The following is a 14,115-nucleotide window of genomic DNA, read 5'->3' on the forward strand; positions in this document are numbered from 1 at the left end:
CATGTTTGTATGTTGATTGGGTTTATTAATTAAAAAAAAGAGAGAGGAACATTTACACGAATTCCTAGTGTAAAGGTTAACATTAGATTATAACTTTGTATAATGATATATTCCCACATACTTCAAAAGAAAATTATCTTTCAAAATTTACACTAAATGAGCATTTGCATATAGGAGACAAACAATAGTTTCCTCAAAGCAAAAGCATATTTATATTGCAAGCTATAATAAAATGCATAGTTAATATCCAATTGCAACTTCAGCATTTTACAACGTGTGGGTGTGCTTTGCTGCACAGATTTAAAGTATCAAGTCAGAGATACATAACCAATTACTAACCTCAAGCGAAGCCCTGAAGGAAGCTAACTTGAAGTGGGGAAAGGGCAGAGACCCCTGAGAGAAAAAAAATCCCCACAGCAAAACCAGAATCTGGAACAAGCTATACTTTGCCAAAGAGCTTAGATATTCAAAGGACTTAGCCTAGATCCAGAATGTGAGGCTCTTTATGAACCCACCTTGTCCTGGTCTCTAGTTTGCCTATCTATTCTGGGAAGGAGAGGGCTATGCAGTAAAATCCAGGTGGCTTTCCGAGGAACCTCTCTGATGGAGGACCTCCCTGGAGCCCTAAAAGGGCAGGGCAAGTCCCAGGAATTAGTTCTGGTTTATCTGTGAGACACATGGTCCTGGTCCCTATCTGGTTCCTTTCAACTCACAAAACTCACTCTTTCGAGAGCCTTAGGAGCATTGAGGCGATGCTTGATGGACAGGGGCTATTTCATCAATAAAGCTTGTAGACTTGTGTTAAAATGATCTCGTCTAGGTAATATTAGAGCTTAATGGATGTGTCTATATATTATCTAGCTAGCTAGTACATAGATATGTGTATGGATGGTTGGATGGATGGATGGATCGATAGATAGATATATGATATGATATGATAGGCAGATAGAACACTGTGAACTTTAACTCTATGTACCAGAAGAAAAGTTATAGTATATAGATTTAGAAAAATGTGATGCACTATTCATATTTCCAGAACACAAAGCATAGAGAACTTTGATTTCTTTAATAACGAAGCTTATACTTAAGTTACTAATAGCAAGTATTATCATATTAGCATTACTAGGATGTAATATAAACAGTGGGTGCTCAAGAAATATAAATGGCAGCCAATTATTTCAATTGGACATTTTCCCCAGTTTTAGAGGTCTTTCAAAGTTTAAGATGTGAAGAAATAGATGAAATGTTGCCTTGAAGCAAGGCATCTTTCTTTTTTCTGTATGATTTAATCCTGATGGCCATTGCCTTTAGGATGCAGGGTTTGCACAGCTCCTCTGAAGGAAGGACACATCTTTGCTCAACTTGAAGTCAGTTTTACTTTCTGTTTTTTTGTTTTTTGTTTGTTGCTTTTCTGGCTGATTCTGTTGCTTAATGCAGCAGGAATAGTTTTCAATGCTAGATTGTAAAAATGCACTTTTTGAACCACTACAAAATAGAAAAGGGGCAAGGTGATATGATATGTTTCATTTTTTAGCATTATTATTTCAATAAAAATCACAATCAATAGTTTAAGTCAATTGTTAACAGCCCAGAAGCATTTAAGTAACCAACACTGATTAGTTTTAGAAGAAAAGTCACAGAAATTCAGCATGATTCTATTACTGAAAGTTGTAAAATTATTTCAGTACATGAAATTCCATTATGCCACGGATAATTTCTATAAAAACACACCAATAGGAAAGAAAATACATAGAGGAATTTCCTTATACATCGGAAGTAGTATATTTGAGAATCCAGATGGAGAAAGACAACATTCTCATTAATCAAAAAGATTTCTCGGTGTTAGTTGAAGGCAGATCACCACCACCACCACCCCCACCCCCAATGTGGTGACCATGATTTTTATTTCTAACACTGTGGAATAATTGCCCATTTCTAAACTTCATATTTGAGGCCATGTTATTAGATATACACATATTTAAATTGGTTACATCTTCTTAATGAATCCATCCTTTTCTATTATGAAGCATTTTTACTAATGATTTTTTATATTATTATACATTAACCAGAACTATCTTTTATATAGCATATTTTGAATACGTCTGTTGAAAGCAATACAGAATTGGATTACTTTTATCCCTCTGACAAGCCTTACCTTCTACCTTAACTTTTGGACCTTTTACACTTAATGAAATTACTGTAATATGGGTTTAAATCGCCCATCTTATTTTATACTATCTATTCTTCGCATTTGTCTATATTTCTTTTTTTTTTAATATGGAATGCGTCATGAATTTGCATATCATCCTTGTGCATGAGTCATGCTAATCGTCTCTGTATCATTCTAATTTTCGTACAGGTGCTGCCAATGTGAGCCCTCTTTTTTTTTCTAACTCCTTCCTTTTCTTCTTTTGAATTATTTGAGTATGACCTACATATATTTAAAATTTTAAATTTTCTATAGATTGGAATTAATATGGTCCTTTTCTTATTTTACTTGGTTACTAAAATTGTAACATGCATTTAACTTTTCGATTGAAATAATTACAGATTCACAGGAAGTTGCAAAAATAGCACAAGAGACCTTGCATGATTCAGCCAGCTTCTCCCAAAAGTAACATCTTACATAACTATAGTACAATACCAAAAGCAGAAACTTGACCTTAATAAAATAGTGTTAATTAAATTACAGGCCTTAGTTAGATTTCACCAGTAAAACATGCATGCATTAACTATCAAACCTCTTAATAGACTCTTTAACCCCAGTTTTCCTTCCCACTTTAAATGCTATTACTGTCTTCTATCTAAAGTTTATCCTTTTTTAAAATCCAAGAGACAATAATATTAATTATAGTCAATATTCACTTGCATTAATGCACATATTTACCACTTACTTTGCTTTTAATTCTTTCTTGTATTTATTTGCCTGTAATCACTTATCCTCTTCCCAACACACATATTTTAGAATTTCCTTTAATGTAAGTTGGCTAGTGATAAACTCAGTTCTCATCTATCTGGTGAAATTTTTACTTAGTACTCATCCTAAAAGATATTTTAATTGAGTGCAGAATTTTAATTTGTCAGTTATTAAGTTTTTCATCACAAAAATATAATTCTACTGTCTTCTGACTTTGCTTGTGGATGTTGCTGTCAGCAGCCAGTCACGCTGTTACTCCTTTGAAGATGACCTATCTTCAGTCTCTGTCTACTTTTGGATTTTCCTTTCAAGAAAGAAGTATATTCAGTATATATTCAACAACAAGACTCTCTGAGGTCTAATATTATTATACTCCCCTCCTTTTAAACTTTTTTATTGTATAATATAACATATATAAAGCAAAGAGAGTAAACAGCAGTAGTTTTCAAAGCACTCTTCAACAAGTAGTGACAGATCCCAGAGTTTGTCATGGGCTACCAAACCAACATCTCAGAATTTTCGTTCTAGCTGCTCCAGAACAGAGACTCAAAGGAATAAGTATTTTTTTCATCACAATTGACTTTTTTCTTTTTTGTGAAAAATAACATACACAAAAAAGCAATAAATTTCAAAGTACAGCACAACAATTAGTTGTAGAACAGATTCCCGAGGTTGGTATGGGTTACAATTCCACAGTTTTAGGTTTTTACAACTAGCTGCTCTAAGATACTGAAGACTAAAAGAAATATCAATATAATGATGCAGCAATCATACTCATTTGTTAAACCTTACCTTCTCTGTATAACTCCACCATCACCATTGGTCTTTCTATCCCACTCTTTAGGGGTATTTGGGCTATGGCCATTCTAACTTTTTCATGTTGGAAGGGCTGTCAATAATGTGGGGTAGGGAGATGGAACCAGTTGATGTTCTGTAGAGGCTGAGCCCTGTAGGTTTCAGGACTTATCTGGTCTAGGGACCCATCTGGAGATTGGAAGTTTCTGGAAAGTTACGATAGTCCATGGAACCTTTGTAGAATCTTTTATATTGCCCTAAGCATTCTTTACAATTGGTTAGAATGATTTTGGTTGGGGTTTGGCAGGTTATGATAGGTTGCAATGTTTAACTGAAGTTTGCTTAAGAGTGACCTCCAGAGTAGCCTCTCGACTCTGTTTGAACTCTCTCAGCCACTGATACCTTATTTGTTACACTTCTTTTCCCCTTTTTGGTCAGGATGTCCTTGTTGAGCCCATAGTGCCATGGCTGGACTCATCCCTGGGAGTCATCTCCCACACCACCAGGGAGACTTTCACTCCTGGATATCATGTCCCACGTAGTGGGGAGGACAATGATTTCACTTGCAGAATCAGGTATAGAAAGAGTGAAGCCACATCTGAGTAACAAAAGAGGACCTCCAGAAGCAATTCTTAGACATACCAGTAGGCAGGCTAAGTTTCTCTGCTACCTACATAAGATTCACAAGGACAAGCCTCAAGATCAAGGGCTTGGCCTATAGATTTGGGTGTCCCTAATGTTTGACACAGTATCAGGGGTTTTCCTGGTGGTGAAGTTTAAAAGTTCCATATTTTTTCTCCCATCCCTCAAGGGTCTTTGCTGATATTTTTTGATTATCTGCTTAATATGCTCTGGGATGTATCCAGGCATTACATTAAACTATGCAGGATTAAAGGCCCTCATTCTCATTCTGGGCTCCTGTGTTTTGATTGTTTAAATGATCTAACTAGAAAGGTTTACATTTACACTGGGCATGTTTTATTTACACTTAAAAACAAAGTTTATTTTATTGTGAGTTTATTTTATTTATGAGTTTGCCTTTTTAGGGTCTTGGGGACACTACCAGTTAGGGACCACCTTGCACTAAGATGATGGTTCTGGACTCCCTGGCCCTCCCAGACCATGTGTTCTCATGTTCTCACTGTGCATCTGCATGAGAACCAGTCCACGTGGACAATTTTTCAGGAAATCATTTTTATTCTCTTTTCTCTTTTTCTTTTTCCCCTCTTCTGCCCTGTTCAGTGAGCAACTTATTTGCAGTTTTTTTGTGGTTGAGGGAACTGAGGGAACTTTACTTCTGCTTTGCCCTATCAGTGAAGTGCTAGAGCCACCTCCTATAGGCTGGTGGGAGTCAAATCCCTTTCCAGCTCTTCATTAACTATCAGCCCATTGGTAGCTTTGAATTGTTCAAAGTGGGAATTCTTACATCACATCATACAATTTGGCAAATGCTATAAATCAGAACAGGCAATGAACCCTTATCCCGAGTCAGACTTTTAAGGTCCTGATTGAATGGAAGGCTAATCTCCAACAAGACCATTCCCTGGGTCTGTGATCTTTAACATCAGAAGGTAGCTAGTTTTATTTAAAGCTAAACATGGGATTTGGATAAGTTGTTCATATTGGAAACTTCTATGGAGATTTGATATTTCTTATTATCTTTTCTATGTAAGTGTCTTTTTTTCCAGACTAACCCATGTATCGTTTGTATTGCCAAAACATTTATCTTAGGAATTCCATTTTATACTGGAAAAGAAGGTAAACTTGCTATATTTAAAGGTAAGTAATCTTGCTTTGTATTTTCACAATAAAATAAACTACTTTTAACTATAGCATTAAACATGTAAAAAATATATAGAAATAAAATTTTTAAGTGTAAAAAGAAAACTAATGAATTAATAAGATAAATCTGATATCCTTTTGTTTTTACACAGGTAAACAGATAACTGGGTAATTCATAAAATTTACTTAGATGTGGAATTTTACATTCTAGGATGTATTCATGTCTATAAATAATATAAAATAAGATCATACAATATCATATTGAAAATTTGGGATATCTGTGTAATTGTACACATCTGTCCATGTCAGAATTTATATTATTTAGCATATTCATCTTAACAGCTTCATTACAAGCAAAAACTATACTCTATATATCCTTAAAAATCTGGATTGCTTCTAATTTTTTTTACTATTTTAATGAATTCTGTAATAAATATACTAGTATATCTATATTATGTAGTGTTCTACTTCAATATTGGCATACATTTGTAAATCAGAATAGATGGGAATATTCACATTATAAATTCATAGGCACAATTCTAAATGTCCCCCATAAATATTATGCCAAGTTATATTCTCTTAATGATATGTTCTAGTACTTATTTCCACAATTTCTTGCCAGGTGTAATTTTATCATTCTATTTTTTTTTTATCTCTGACTAAAACAAACACCAAAATGAACTTTAATTTCTCAGATAAATAGTGAGTCTTTATGGGGCTGTACCATTTTAGAGTGAGGCCAGAAAAGTGTATTTTCTGGAAGTGAAGTAAAAAAAAAAAAACATTAGTCATGTTCTAGTTTGCTAGCTGTCAGAATGCAATATACCAGAAACAGAATGGCTTTTTTGAAAAGGAGAATTTAATAAGTTGCTAGTTTAAAGTTCTAAGGCCAAGAAAATGTCCCAATTAAAACAAGTCTATAGAAATGTCCATTTAAAGGCATCCATCCAGGGAAGGATACCTTAGTTCAAGAAGGCCAGTGAAGTTCAGGGTTTCTCTCTCAGCTGAGAAGGCACATGGCAAACACAGTCAGGGCTCCTGTCTCATCTGGAAGAGCACACGGTGAACACAGCGTCATCTGCTAGCTTTCTCTCCTGGCTTCCTGTTTTATGAAGCTCTCCGGGAGGCGTTTTCCTTCTTCATCTCCAAAGGTCACTAGCTGTGGACTCTCTGCTTCGTGGTGCTGCAGCATTCTCTGCTCTTTCCGAATCTCTCATTCTCCAAAATGTCTCCTCTTTTATAGGACTTCAGAAGCTTATCAAGACCCACCCAAATGGGTGGAGACATGTCGTCACCTAATCCAGCTTAACAACCACTCTTGATTAAATCACATCTCTAGGGAGATGATCTGATTACAGTTTCAAACATACAGTATTGAATAAGGATTATTCTGCCTTTATGAAAGGGGATTTACATTAAAACATAGCTTTTCTAGGGGACATGCATCCTTTCAAACCAGCACAAGTCACCCCAGTCAAAATCAAATAGTCTATTTCACAAATATATTGTACTTACTGAGAACACACTAGGTTTGCTAGGTGTGAACTAAACACTAAGACTATACTGGTGAAGGAGGCAGGTGAAGTTCCATCAGCCTGAATTTATGATTGGAGATATAGGTCTTTTATAGACAATAAATTCTTATGGTCAGATGCATATAACAAATTAAAAATAGATTAATATTAACAAAAATAATAATCACCTATTAACAGTCAAGAAATAATTATTGAATACCTCTTTTCTTTGGGATAAAGTCTTGAACAAAGCAGATAAAAATATCTGTCTTTTGGATCTTGAATTCTAGTAATAACTACATAATGTATACATAAATTTTAGATTGGGCCAAAAACTTCTAGGTGCTATGAAAATCATTTGAACAAATGAACCAGGTCAAAAGGATTAGACATAAGATGGGGAGAGGATTATAAGGGCTATGTAGAGAATTATGGCAAGGAGTATCATAGAATAGTCAAATGTCTCAAAGGAAGTGACATGATAGCTCAGATTTGAATGACAGAAGGAGGCATCTATCTATTTGAAGATCACAGGGAGCAACACTGGAGGCAGGAATAACTTCTGTATGAAGTCTGTAAGGCAGAAACTAACTTGCATATTTGAGAAGAGAGATAAAAAACCAATATGCTTGGGGCCCAGGAAGCACCAAGTCACATATGCTTAGGCCTAATAGGGAGGCGTGGACCAGGTCGCACAGGGCTAGGTAAACCTGTGTGAGGAAGCATTTAAAAAAACCTCGTACCTTTCAATCTGTTCCATATTTATGAGTTTAAATACATGCATGTGTATGTTTGCTGTCATTCTGGAAATAAGCACTCAATAAAATGAATGAAAGAACAGACACCAACTTCATTTTGGCTCTTACCTCACTGAATTTTTCACATGATTGGTAGATTCCTCTGATCAGTGTTCCAAATGAGATGTTTAGGGCATGTCAACCGATTTGTTATATATCAGGTTAGTCATAGAGCATAAAATATATAGACCAGGGAAGTCATAGCACGGGATAAGGCAACCAGGTACGTTTATATAAATATTTTTATAGAGGGAAATTTTAATTATATGAAAGGACAAATACTGAAGTGCATTGAGTCACTGGATAAAGGATAATCAAAGATAACTGATAAGCTGTTTAAAAGACTGAAATTGAAAATCATCATTTTACTTATTTAAAGATATAAAAAACAAATCTCCTTTTTTTCTGCTTGCCACTCATTTGAATGTAATATATTATAATAGTTTGCAAGAAATCTTATTATACACCATTTCACTTGATTCACCCTCAGGTAAAACAATTATTTGAGAAGAAAGCTAGGTATGAATTTATTAAAAGAAGAATTTGCTTTTATATCTAGGAAGCTGTAGATTGTATAGACCTCTTCACAAAAAACATTCAATTACAAAGATTTCTAGTTACAGGAAAATATCCACACTTAATCTTTAATCAACTTTCATTTAGTACAAAAGCCTTACAGCAAATCACTACTGAAAGTCCTGTAAATACAATCTAGATAGATGTCAGTCTTTAACTTCATAAAAACACTTAAAATGAGTAAAGGAGCAAATTAAAGAAATATACAGGGGAAGGACAGTAAGTTCCTTGTTACATGTAATTGATACCACAAATATAATTTGAAAGGTTAATGAGAACTTTAATGTTATTGAATCAAGTACAGAGCAATTCACCTAATGTAAGCATATGTATTTAGAAAACAGCATAACACTTTCATCATTATATTAAATTCCATATTCACTATGCAAAACAAATTTTGAATAGCAGATGTTGCTATGCAAATATATAAAACATGAACGACTTTTTAAATTGTCACAGTAAAATCAATTTTTGTAATCAAGCAATATATAAGTTAGTCCTCACATTTACAATTTTACTATAAAAAGTCTTAATTCATATAGTCAATAAATATTTACTGGGAACCTGATATTGTAGCACGCAGGCCCCTGGCAGCAAGCACTCCTCCTCGTTCACTCAAGCTGCTCCCTCTTTGGAAAGTCTCCCAACCCCAAGGACAGTTGAAAGCGTACATAAGCAAAGATAAGAGGCCTCCTTAGGAGCTCCTTCCTCTGTAAACTCAGCTTTGCAATCCTTCCAGGCCTGATCGCTGGCACGCAGCCAATCATCTCCATCAGACATTGCCAGTTGCCATATTAGGAACACCCTACCTCTAAGGAGTCATCTTGTCTATAAAAGTCTTGTGTCAGCTCTGTTTGGGGCTCAGACCTTCAGAGGCTACTGACTGATCCCTATGGACATAGACTAATAACACCGACTTCCTGAAACTTCGGAGCCTCGATCTGGTTTGTTCTGTTTCCGCACAACATTCCTGGAGGCTCTTGCGGAGCCTCCTTTCTGGTTTCACGCTATAATATGTGCCAGGCATGTGCTAAGCAAAAGACTACCGAGATGAACAAGGCATAATCTCTTTTTCCAAAAGCAAGAATCTATTCACAAGTTCACACAAGAGCAATGATAATTTTAAAAACTACTCTAAGTGATGAAATAGAGGAATTTAGAAGATTTTGATGATTTATTTGAGAGGCATCTAATCAGATTTAAGTGAGAGAAAGAGGATTAGGAAATGTTTCCAAGTGAAGACTATACTTAACTAGTTATTTTTGGCAGTGAAGGAGGAAGCTTAAAGAAGAATATTGCAGATGATAAAGCTCAGAGAATGAAATCTGGTCATGTTTTGTCAATTGTAGATCAATTAGAACCAAATGAGAAATGAGGCTAAAAATGTTGGAAGAGACCAAAAGAGGAAGGGCATCTTCTGGGGAACTGAAATGTCTGAACTTTATTTTGAAGGCCCCTTCATAGAATTTAAACACGAGAGTGATATGATCAGCATTGTGTAAGGTTTTGTCCCCTATATTTTTTATTAGAAAAGCTGAGGGTTTACAAATCATGCATAATATAAGGATTCCCATATACTATCCTATTATTAACACCTTGCATTAGTATGGTATGTTTGTTACAATTCATGAAAGAACATTTTTATAATTGTACTATTAACAATAGCCCATTGTGTAAAATAAGGGTCACTGTATTGTACAGTCCTATGTTGTCATTGTTTTTAAATTTTTATTGTGGTTCCATACACACAATCTAAAATTTTCCCCTTTTAACCACATTCAAATATATGATTCAGAGCTGGTAATTTGTGCAAAATGTTCTCCTATCATCACCACACCCATTTAACACAGAAATTTATGGTTCATTGAGGTTGTTGAGGGAAAAAACAGATAGTAATAGATGTAGTTCTAAGTGGAAATTAATATAGACAACTCTTCAAGAAGTTTGGCTGTGAAGTGAAGATAGAAAGGGAAGGTAGAAATGGGAAATAGTTCAGAATGTTTACATGCTAATTTCAAGAAGCCAATAAAGAGGGAAGAGTTGAAGATAAGAGAACAAAGGGTAGGTCATACATGAAGAGGAAATATGGATAGACTCAGAGCAAAGGATTAGCTTTTGAAGAAAAGAAGGGACTTGTCTCCCAACAAAAGGGACAATACCACAGACGTGTGTGGATTTACGTAACCACTATGGCTTGGTTGTAGGAATTTGAGGTCGTACTTATAAGGTGGCTTCTATTTTATTTTTTCTTTAAAATAGAAAGCAAATTCATCCACTCAGAACAAGATAGAGGTGACAAAGCTAAAGTGATGGGACAAGTAAAAAAGTTTTGAAAAAGCTTTTATGGAGAGTGGGGGATTGATAATCAGGGGAAAAGATGATTTGGCATTGTTGAGGTCCCAAGTAGGGTCAAGGAATAATAATATATTGTTGCATAAATCTGGTAGTTTATATAATTTTCTCCACTAGCCCTAAGCAACTGAGCATAGGTTTAGAGATTGTTGACAGTTAAACTGAACTGGGGATGGAGATTTTCAAGGGAGTCATGATGGAAAGACAGTGGGGCTAGAACTGAGGATATTTATAAGTGTAATGAATTGATGGGCCACAGAATTTAATCTTTCAGGATATAAAGAAAAACAGAAAAGGATTCAGGGAAAGGAGAATGGGCCAAAGACTGAACATCACTTTGCATTCAAAGAACAGGTAAAGGAGTAGAAAATGAGTGAAAAAAACAGGACAAATATAGCCTGGTATGGTACATTTGCATAAAGTAGTTCAAAAGCAGATCAGCTTCAGCTGATAAAGTCCAAAAAAATGACTCTGGGAATATGTGACTGAACTGAATTATAAGATAACTGAATTATAAAATTTACTGGAAATAAGACTGTTATGAAATAAAAAAGCTAAATTATTTTAGATAGGTCATCTGACACTGGAGTTACCAAAATTATAACAGGATCTCTAGTGGTAAAGGACAGAATAATTCATATGGTGATGTATTTGATGACTAGGGAAACGGACAGTATATTTGCAGATGATAGTGATGGACAGGAACAGGTGGCACTTTTATACACCAAAGGGCACAAGAAATGTAAGACAGCAGAAGACAAATATTCCAAATATTCCAAAAAAATATTTTGGAATATCAAATATTCCAAAAAAAACCCCTGCATCTTCAAGAAAGCAAGAAGAAATTTGGCATCTTTCTTACCAAAGTTGATTCCCTGTTCTCCTAGTTTGTTTGTTCTCCATATTCACATCGCAGCAATTATTTCTAGCTGTGTAAAAAAACACCCCCAAAATGTAATGGCCTAAAATGACTAAGTCATTTATTTGGCTCATGTATCTGTAACTTGGACAGCATTCAGAAGGGATAGTTTGTCTCAATTCTTCTTAGCATTAACTGGAGCAGCTTGAAGGTTGAGTGACGGGAGCACCTAAAGTTTCACTCGCTCACATGTCAGCTGGCTGTCTGCTGAGACCTTAACTGGGCAGTTGGTCAGACACATGTTGCTTCTCCATGTGGCCTTTGTTTCCTTATAACATAGTGCTTGAGTTGCAAGGGTGAGTGTCCAGAAAGAGAGTCAGAATGAAGCCACTTAACTTTTTAGGACCTAGCCTCAGAAGTCACACAGACATTTCTGAGATGGTAAAAAAAAAAAAAAATATATCACCCCAATGAAAAGGGAAATAGATTCTACCTTTGGTTGAGGATATTTATTGCAAAGTTATGGACAAGTATATAGGACCAGAATATTGCCATGATCATTTTGGGAAAATACAATCTGTCAAAGGTAGGGTTTTGATTTCATTTAAACAGTACAGGAAGAATAGTCATCTCTATGTTTACTTAATTAACCTAGGTAAGGAATTTCTAGGATACCAGCAGCCTGGCAATGCAACCTTCTACTGAGTACTGCCCTGCCCCCATCCCCTTCCCCAACCATCTGATTTCCTACTCTCATGGTCCTTTGTTAGGTTCTAGTAGATATGCAAACTACGGGAAAGGTAAGAGAATTAATTAAATTCTAAGCTACCATTTTGACCATCTGCATGATAACAAGACATATTTTGGCTGGAAGTATTTTCATCCAGGAGACAAAAAAGTAAGACCAAACAAATAAACAAGCAAAAAATCCATGAGTAAAAATGCTTCAGACAAAACTGATTTCAACATAAAGCTAATTCCTGCTTATGTCTGCATAAATTGGTATATTATATCTCAAAACACTTGCAATTGCAAAGATACAAGGTGAGTTTGGGGAAAGATTATTTTCAAATTGGTTATTAGATATTATATCTGAATATCTTCCCTTACAATTAGAAATTCTAAATTATCCAAATTTAAATGTGCTATAAATCTCAGAAATGCCTTCTAAATCCTCAATCAATCCTTACAAGAATGAATTAGATTCATTCATTAGATCATGGTGATGAATATACAACTATGTGATGATATTGTGAATTATTGTTTATATACCAAGGATGGAATGATCATATGGTAAGAACATTCATATTTGTATGTTATGTTTAAAATAAATTTTAAAAAAAGAATGAATTAGAGTGAATATAAAGGTTGCTTAGGAAAACTCTTTTATAATTTTCTATTGCAGAGCTCTTTATTTGAAGGAAACTGAATTCGGTCCTGATTATAGAACTGTCTGTCACAAGATTACATTCTTAACCTTGTAACTAAAACAGATTAAATCACACCAAATTCCTTTCTGCTCAAGATAGTGGCAGAGGGCTGGATTTATGATGTACTATTTTCTCTTCTTTTTACAAGTTTTGTCACAGGAATTAAGTTTTAGAATTTTATGGCCTCATGTCCTCTGAAAGATAACACTAAACTGTATAACTTTGACCTGTTCCATGTTCCATAATTTCCCTAAATTGTCCTTCTGATTCCTCCCTTTACAAACTCAACAGTCAGTGACACAAGAGAAAAAGGCACGGTAATGCCAGTTGTAATTGATAAGTGGCCAAAGGTAGGCAATTCAGGCCAGCATTCTTGGCTCTCTGTTTGGTTCCTCATCTTTTACACATAAATAGTCATTGAAATGAGAACCACAACCATAAAAACTAAAGTGATTTGTGAATTTGGAGGTTATAGTTATTTGTTTCCCTTAATTCACAGAAGAATTTGTCACCTATACAATTATTTAATTTAATCTATGAGTAACAAAAGGAAACAAGGCTACTTCCTGCAGAGTTCCTACAGTTGTGTGATATCATCAGCTATTATTTAAATAAAAGTACATTGAGCACTATTACATGGCAGGCTAAGAAGATAGAAAATTTAAAAATACAATCCTCCCTTCAAAATATATTCAATATCATACAGTGATGTTACCAGCACTTTGAAGGACAATACAGTTTCTCTCTTGAGCCTCAGGATTCTTGATAAAGATGTAAAACTCCAAAGTTCCCAAGAGGTGTGAGAACACGCACTTTGTGTCATGGGTCCTAATTATACCTGTAATAGACACTTATCTGCTTTAGCTGATTGGAGTATTCACCTGCTCAGTATTAGGAAGCCAGCCCAGATGTGAGACAAAGGCCCCTTTCAGCTCTCAGATTCTTTTATTCATTGCTGCCAAGATGCATGACCATCCCATAGCTAAATTGGCTTATCTATATTCTATTACTCTAGAATAAAAACTATCCAGATTGTATATTTGCCTTCCAACATAGGCCAACATACAGAATACTGTACTCTTTAAATTATTAA

At 35.0% G+C, this 14,115-nt stretch overlaps 1 non-coding gene across 1 annotated transcript; it reads right to left on the reverse strand.

Moving 5' to 3' along the window:
• Nucleotides 1-2,271: 2,271 nt before the first annotated feature.
• Nucleotides 2,272-2,378, reverse strand: LOC143654667 (U6 spliceosomal RNA). The gene has a single exon (XR_013161868.1). It is a non-coding gene; the product is annotated as a U6 spliceosomal RNA (small nuclear RNA).
• Nucleotides 2,379-14,115: the final 11,737 nt, after the last annotated feature.

Source organism: Tamandua tetradactyla, chromosome 13 (genome assembly GCF_023851605.1).
Source record: "Tamandua tetradactyla isolate mTamTet1 chromosome 13, mTamTet1.pri, whole genome shotgun sequence".
Taxonomy (NCBI): domain Eukaryota; kingdom Metazoa; phylum Chordata; class Mammalia; order Pilosa; family Myrmecophagidae; genus Tamandua; species Tamandua tetradactyla.